The sequence below is a fragment of the Tupaia chinensis genome, unplaced genomic scaffold (genome assembly GCF_000334495.1).
Source record: "Tupaia chinensis unplaced genomic scaffold, TupChi_1.0 Scaffold000496_1, whole genome shotgun sequence".
In the NCBI taxonomy this organism is placed as follows: domain Eukaryota; kingdom Metazoa; phylum Chordata; class Mammalia; order Scandentia; family Tupaiidae; genus Tupaia; species Tupaia belangeri.
In genome coordinates this window covers 698655-707221 of record NW_006160008.1, presented here as the reverse complement: position 1 = coordinate 707221, position 8567 = coordinate 698655, and positions in this window count along the sequence as shown.

Sequence of the window (8567 nt, the reverse complement as noted above, 5' to 3'; positions counted from 1 at the left end):
TTATCTATAATCAAACTTTTTTTTTCTTCAGTTTTATCGTATCTAAGTGGACTTCCTTCTTCTTTCTTGAGCAATTGTAACTACCAAACCTCACTGCATTATCTCCCCAGCCCAGTCTGCCCTGTCCTGAAGGTCTTTGTCCACCATTGACTTTCGGGCCCTCAGGGCCTCTTATCTCCACTGCTGTTGGGCTTCAATTTGCCCTGATTTTGCTCTGGCCAAGCCTCCAGCTTCTGTTGCATTCTACCTGTCCCTTCTGCCACCCTGGAGTTAGGCCTTAATTAAGTCTCCCAGAGCCTCCCCTCAGAGGATCCTACCTCCCCTCCTGCTCAGCGGCAGTCTTGCTGACAGGGCGCCAAGTCTCACCATTCCAGGGGAGCCATTTCTGCTGTGGACCAGGTCTGTGACCCAGGGACCAACCCAAGGACGCCAATGCTCATTGGGTGATCTGTCACTCCATTTCTCAAAATGCCCACTGCCCAAGGGATTCCCTTCCCCAGGGCATGGATTCTGAGCCCTTCTCTGTTCCTTAAGACACTCTGGGAGCCTCCCCTCCCAGCCTGAGGTCTCTGAAATGGATATTTTTACAACCTCGTCACCACTCCTGCCCTCTCCAGTGGTTTCAGCTGCAGCAAGAGCAGGCCAGCAGGCCGCATTCATCTTCCACGCCCAGAACCTCCTGGCCCCAGAATTCTCCTCAAACCCCATTCTTCTCCCAGCCCCCTACCCCCATTGATTCACTCCATTCATTCAACAAATCTTTTGGGGCCTGCCAGGTGCCATGCCCCAGGTCTAGTCACTTAGTACAACTCGAGGGACAGAACAGGCTCTGTGCTTTGGAGACTCTCACCATCTTGCTGGGCAGATGTGCAAACAATGAACATTGAGGTGTGCAGCGTTTTGGAAGGTGAACACCAATGCAAAGCAAAAAGGAAGTGGTGCCATTAAGGGGACTGGGCAGGCAGGGGAGGACAGGTTACAGCATGACGGAACAGCCGGGGAAGTCTCCCAGGGCAGAGGAGGTACCTGATGTTTCCAAAGAGCCCTGTCTACAACCCCTGCCACCATTTCTCACCATCCGCATACTCCTCAGTCCGATGAAACCTGCTCCACACCCCTACCTTGACAGAGTCAACCAACACTTGCTTTTTGCCCCATCCAGGGTCACCGTTTGGTCTGGGGCAACAGAATTCAGGACAGTTGAGCGTTCATTCCCTGACCTGTGTGTGTGTGTGTGGGGGGGGAGTGGGGTAGAGGTGGGGAGGGGCTCCTGCTTTCTTCTATTTCTCCAGGGGGTCTTTTGTGAGCTCCTCTGTCATCTCCCTTTCTCTTCCCTGACCCTTAGGTGGTGGTGTTTCCAAGGCCCTGCGCGTGCCCTCAGCTCACCTCATCCACGCTTTCCCTGGAGAGTCTCACCCATGCACATGCTGTAAGCCCTTGTCTGTTTCCTGTCCTGGCTTCTGGGGAGGTCGGTAGGTTCTTCTTGTTTAGAGAAGGCCCCTGGCCTCCTGCCCCTAACTTTCTCTGTATAACCAAGTTTCAGGAATCAGAGGGCCTCTGGCAGAGCAGGAAGAAGAGGGTGGAGGGTTCCGGATAAGAGGAAGAACAGAAGAAGGCTGTGTTCCGCTAAGGAGCCCCTGGAAATGTGATCACAAGGGTAGACCAAGGAGGGGAGCCAGCAGATAGCATAATGGCTATGTTGCTGGACTCCCACGTAGCCAGCCGAGGTTCGAGTCCTGGACCCGGTGACTTAAACTCAAGCCATGTGTGTGTGTGTATGTGTGTGTGCGTGCATGCCCAAGATCCCGAGAGGAGAATGGAGGAGAAGGGATTGTGGTGTGGCCATCCCCCAGGGGGGATGATTTCTTGCTTTCTGTCTCTCTGTCTGTCTGGCGAGTGAATGCGCCCTATAGCAAAACAAACAAACAAAAAAACCCAAACAACAACAACAAACAAACAATAAAACAAACAAACAAAAAACTCTCCAAAAAATAACAAAAAAATGGGTAGCCCAAGGAGAGACAGCTGCAAAGGCTCTGTAGGTGCGACTGCTCCACTGCTCCACTTCTAGTGGCGAGGCCCTGTTCTGCATGGACCCAACCCCAGAGCCATAGATAGGCAGGCTGCCCAGATTTCCCTTCTCCCAGCACAGGGCATCGAGAGTGTGTTCTCCTCTGCCTGTCCCTGCTCTCCTCCAAGCAGCCACGCTGATGGAGGGGCAGGCATGACAATGCCGACACGCAACCATGTGGCAGTCACCAACTTTAGCATCCCCAGCAGGGGCAATGGGACAGCTAGGCCCCAGCTGTCTTTCAGCACCAGGCTCTAGTTCACAGTCTCTAGAAGCCCCAGTTTTTTGCTAACCCGTATTGGCCTTCCACATAGCTACATCTTCCCCCATGCCCGGAATTTACAGTTGCCAGACCCCCAAGGAAAACAAGCCACCGTGGGCTGAGGGCAAGCAAAACAACCAATCATAGAGCGAGACTCCCAAGAACCAAAGGCATTAGCATAATCAGATCTCAGAAGTGACATACATTTCTGTTCCTGGTTCCCAGAAGATGGAACTTGTCTAAGCCACTGGTGGTAATTCCCCTCTTCTCAGTGACTGGCTCAGAAAGGGACACATGACCTCGAGCTGGCGAGATGTGAAGGGAATCTTTTCGGGAAAGATGCTGCACATTGTCCTCTGCAGGGGACACTGGGAGCCCCTTCGGCCGCCATCACTCCCATCTGAGCTGTCGGAGCAGGAGTGGAGGAAGCACCTGGGTCCCTGACCGGGTTGAGACCCGAGTTGCCCTGTGTGGTTCTGTTGTGTCTCCAGGCTCCGTGTCTGGGCAGTAACCAGCCCAAGTGCTGTTCAGCTACTTTCAGTGGTTTTTTTGGTTGCGTGCCGCTGACAGCACCTTTGCCCGGCACCCTGTGCACCCTACAGGTTGTTTCCCTTTGTCTGGCCTTCATCATCTCTTGCACAAACCTCTCAAATCTCCTTCCAAGGTGAGGCCCACCGTGCTCTGGCTACTCAGTGTGGTCCCTGGACCAGCGGCAGCAGCATCTGCATTGTGGGGGGAAAGCAGCCTCCAGCCTCACTGCAGACCCAGAGACTAGACTCCTCAAGTCAGCAAGGGCCGCGGGCCTGAAAAACATGTCAGGCATGTGTGCATCCCAAAAGGACAGAGAGAGACATTCTCAGGAAGTAACCAGCCAGCTGAAAGGCATCCATCTTCCTGTCTTCAATCAAGTGAACACTTTACAGAGTTAACTTTCCAGATTTTTGAAAATTCAGAAACTTTAAAATGTTCCAAATGTATATCTTTCTAACTCTTTTTTCTTTTTCAGAGAGAATTTTGCTCTAGGGCACAAGTGCTTACAGGAGAGACCGAGACAGAGAGACATAAAGTAAGAAATCACCCCACTGGGGAGGTGTGGCCATGCCGCAGTCCCTCCTCCTCCATTCTCCTCTTGGATTTTGGACATGCATGCACATGCGTTTGGCGTGGATTTCAAGGCACTGGTTCTGGGACTTGAACCCGCGATTGGCTGTATGGGATTCCAGCGACGTAACCATTATGCCATCTGCTGGTCCCATATAACTTTCCAACTTTTGCAGTCATTTTTTAAAACATGACAACTTACAAAACTGCATTGGAGGAAACAAGGAAGCCACGTATTGCCCCACCTGGAACTGCTGTTCCTTCTCTGTCCTTGGGTTTTCTCACTGTAATGCCATGAGCACGCAGTCGGGAGGCAGAGCGGAGCCGGCCTGGGCTGGACCTTGCCCTCTGCCTGGTCTGGCTCCCCTGCTCCAGGCCCCTCTCCTGAGGGCAGAAGGATGCAAGCCGATCTCGGGTTTTGCTTGCTTTATGGCCTCATTTTGTCTCCCCCCTCCCCCCAAGATCATGTTCTGCACACACTTTTACCTCCTGAACTTGAACTGCTGTCTGCCCATTTAACTCCCCAGGCTCTTCCTCCCTCTCCTGTCACAGATTGCCACCTTGGTCAAAGGCTTTCCCTGCCCCCAACATTCGGGTCCGTCCAATGCTCAGATCCTCTGTGAGCCTCAGGCCTCCCGCAGTCCAGTCCCCTCCCCAGCCTTGTGCAAAGGGTGCTGTGGGTTTACTGTTGTCCAGTGACCACTCAGGGCGCTTTTCGTTTGTTTTATTTAATTTTGTTACTAAAATTTTGCTATAAAGTGCATGTGCTTACTGGGACAGAGAAAGGGGGAAAGTGAGAAAGTGTTCCCCACGGGGATGGCCGTGCTGTAATCCCACCTCCTCCATCTCTCTCTCCTTCTGGGATTTTGGGCACTCGTGCACATGCACCTGTTGTGTTTTTCAGGCACCAGGGTCTGGGACTTGAACCACACAACTGATCATGTGGGATCCAGCTGTCTTAATTACCAAATACTATGCCACCAGCTGGCCCCAAAGACATTTTTTATTTTAATTTGCTACAGGGTATGTGCACTTACCAGAGAGAGACAGAGAGGGGGAGGGGAGAGAAAGCACTCCCCAGGGGTGGTGATCACTGCAATTCCTTCTTCTCCATTCTTCTCTCAGGATCTCAGGATCCTGGGCGTGCACGCACACACACACTCCCTGTGTCCCTCAAGCCACTGAGGCCGGGACTTGAACTGCACACAGATGGCTGTGTAGGACCCAACTGTCTTAACCACCATGCAACCTGGCTGATCCCCAAGAACCTTTTAAAAACTGCAATGTATGAAAAAATGTCCTCCTGTAATTCTATTTATTATACTCTTGTAATTCTGAAGAGATTCTACTATGGCGCTTTCCCAAGTTTGAGCTGCTGTGCGTGACGCCCGATGTGACCGGACACCACGCTGCAGGGGCGAGCAGCTGTGATCACGGCGCTCCCGCTTACTTGCTGTGCTGCACAAGCAGCTAGTACCACCTCAGGAAGTGACCGTCCCCTGAAAGGAATCGTCCCCGTCTTCAGTCACTCAGCGCGCCCAGTTGAGAATCCGGTAGTACTGCACAGGACAGGCCGCACCCTAAACTTGCCGTTCACTTTGCTGTGATCCCAGATAGCCACTCAAGGCCTTTCCCTCCCAAGAAAGCACAGTGCAGGGGCTCGTTAGCCGCCTTCTCTACACAGCCCGCCCTTGGAAGCCAGCACAGCTAGGGCCACGACAAGGTCCAGGAACACAGTCTGAGTTTCTGTGCCTCCATAGACAGAGCTGTAACAGGCTCTCCCTGCAAAAAACAAAATAAAGAAAAAAAATAAATAAATAAATAAAAGAGAGAGAGAAGAAAGAAAAATGAGTAGTGAGATGGGCAGAGGGCAGAGAAGTAAGAGAATTAACCAGCTGAGTTATGTGAACTTTCCAAATTTGATCGTGGGGATGTCTGAGCTATATAATCATTGTTAAAAATACAATAATTTGCAGAAATACATTAGAGGAACCAGAGGAGCCAGGATGGGGCCAGAGAGGGAGGGAGGCTAGCTGGGATGTGAGCAGCTATGGATGTGGGGAGATCCCAGAGCCTGGGGTCTTCAGGGCCGCGGGGAGGGTTTGGGACTTTATCCTGGGTGCTGAGAAGCTAGGAGAGTTTCAAGCAGGAAGTCACGTGACCAGATCTGCTTTTGGAAAAGATGACTCTGGCTGCAGGGCTGAGAGACTGCAGGAGGGGAGACCGCGGTGCAGCCGTCACCAGGCAGAGGGTGCTGCTGGTGGGCTTCGCTAGGGATGATGGGTTCTAGGTGTATTTAAAGGACAGAGTGGTAGAGTCCATTCATTGCATTATCCGGCACGCACGAGCAGAAGGGTGGCCAGCAGGTGGGTGGGTGGTGGTGCCTTCCTGGGGCGGTTAGCAGGAGCAGGGTGGGATGTGTGGAGAGGAAGGCTTCGAGGGCAGAGGCTGTCGGCCAGCACTGGGCCGGCCCTATGCACTTAGAAGATGCTTCTTCAAGGTCTGTGGAAGGAGCCGGCCGGGAGAGCTGGTCTCACATCTGAGATGGGAGGATAACTTAGTGTTCTGAGCCCCCCAGTTCCTCACCTTCCCCATCAGCTCAACGGTGCTGGGCCACCAGCTCTCCCAAGGCCAGAGCAGTGCCCAGCACACACCTCACCTGCAGGAGCCTGCTGAGCGAGCCGCAGCAGAACTGCAGAGGAGGCCTGAGCCTCTCGCCCTGAAACCACCTGCTGTTTCTCGAGGGTAGGCTGAGGTGGTGGTTTCAGGAACCAAAGTGTGTGGTTTGGAGTCAGGAGGAAGATTAGGGCCCGTCAGCAGCTGAGCTAAGCTCAGACAAAACTGCTCTCAAGTGAGAAGTTCTAGGAAAATCCTGGCCCGAGACATGTGATCCCTTTTAGAGAAGCCGCAGTTTCTCAGGAGGCTTCAGAGTGAAGGGCTTCAGGCTGTCCCTTGTGGATGGCAGCTGTCGCCCAAGGAAAGGAGTGTCCCTACCCCAGGCTGATCACAGTGGCAGGAAAGAGGGTGTTCTGCAGGGCGGGCTGTCCACAGGAAGCTGGGTCCTGAGCCCAGGTGCAAGCAGGAGTGAGTGCAGCGGTGCAGCGGGACACAGCGGCCCTCCATCTTGCGTTTTTAGGACAAGGTGCCTAGCATGGGAAGGAACTCGAGTCGAGCTGTCAGTGGCAGTGGGCCCCAGCTCTCAGAAGCCGGCAGACCCCAGAGATGAGAGCAGAGGCTCTAGGAGGCCGATCCAGGACTGCGGATGGATCTGAGCTGCTGGGGAGGGTGGTAGGGGTGGAGGGGCTGAGCCACGGGAGACTAGGACGGAGGCAGGACGGGGTCAGCACCGAGAACACTCTTCCCTGGGGCGAAGGCCATGTTCTAGGCAGGATCCAGGTTCGAAGCAGGGGTCCTAGGGCAGGGCCTGGACAGATAGCTACTGCAAGAGTGGCTGGAGGCATGGAACTGCTTCTGACCGAGGGCACTCAGGGCACAGGTGCCCAGGGAGAAGCTGGGAGATGTGGCTTGCAGGCCTGGCTCATGGAGGGTGGGCGGGGCTGGGGCTCTGCAGGGCCACAGGGAGCCTGGAGCATGGCCTTAGGTCCATGTGGCCCCATCCTTGTCCTGGGAGTCCCCCACTTGCCATTACAGGGACCTACCCAGGCTCCACAGAGGGGAAGACCTCATCCCTCATTTCATACACTCGCCCTGAGGTCTCCAGGGGACCCTGTTTCTCTCTAGGCTGTGGTTTTGGGCCAGATCGCTAGCCCTCCCCCCTCCCCATGTTGCATAATTTGATTCTTTCCAGGCGATAATCTCTGAGTACAGCAGAGGATGTGGTAGGCATGTGTTTTGGGGTGATTAGCAGGGGTGGGGGAGCTGACTGGACACGCAAAGCCTCCCACAGTAGATGGACTCAGGCCACAGGGCAGAAACAGCAGATAGGGAGAGCTGAGTGGACTCAGACTTGCGGGGTCCACAGCCATCAGGCCTCTTCCATCTGGGGTTGCCCAGGGACTTGACCCCCAGCACTGCCCCTTCCTTCCAGCCTGGCCAATGGGCAGCCTTCCATGCACATGGTCCTCCTGTGAGCTCCCGAATTCTCCTATCACCTGCCTCTCCTCAAGGGGCCATTCCCTCTCAGCTTCGAAGGCTCCTGTCCACCCTTCTAAACTGAGACCTCAAAGAGCCAGAAGGGCATTCTGTATTCTTAGGATTTTTGCTCTGCTACTAATTACGGGAGAAAACTTGATAGGAATAGTAAATCTTGTTGCATGAAGGAAGCCAGGAAGGTTCTAGAACTGAGTACCCCATCCTTACTCTGCACAGCAGTCAGGGAGCTCGGTGACAAACTACTTTGATGGCCTTGCAGGAAACCCTCCTTTTATTTCCAGGATGAACCCACCACCCAAAAGAAGGGCTCCCCACTTAGCACCAAACTCCCAGGAGCAGAAGCAAGGCCAGCTGTTGGGGAGCTGCAGGCCAGCTGGAACCCCCTGGGGCCAGGAACCAGGCAGGTCAGCACCGAGAACATTCATCTGTAGGGTGAAGGCCAGCTTCCAAAAAGGAATGCAAAGTCCTTGGCAGGGGTCCTGGGATGAGGCCTGGACAGACAGATGCTGTGAGTGTGGCTCAACTTTTGGGTTCACCCCAGTAACTGGTAGAATCCCAGCTCCCAGGACACCCTTGTGACTCAGGTCTCAGCCCAGAGTCCTCTGAACACTTCCTCCTCAGACTCCTCGTCTGACCCCGTGGCCTTTCCAACCCTTTCCCTGTGTCCATGGGAACTCCAGTCTAGTGCAGCCCCTCTCTCTGGATCTCTTCCCGGACTCTTCCTTTCCTTTCTGTTATGGGTCTAGCTGGGTCCCCCTGAAATTCAAACTCTGATCCCTAGATTCCTAAAGAGGGACCTCGTTTGAAGATAAGGTCTTTAGAGAGGTAACTACGACAAAGCAAGGTCCTTACGGTGAGCCTCTAACCCACTATGACCGATACCCTCATAAGAAGGGGACACTGGGAGAAAGAACGCATAGAGAAAGGACCATGTCAACATGGATGTGGCCACCAACGAGCCAGGGAGAGGCCTGGAACAGATCCCCCCCCCCCCCCCCCCGGAAGAAACCCCCCCGCCCC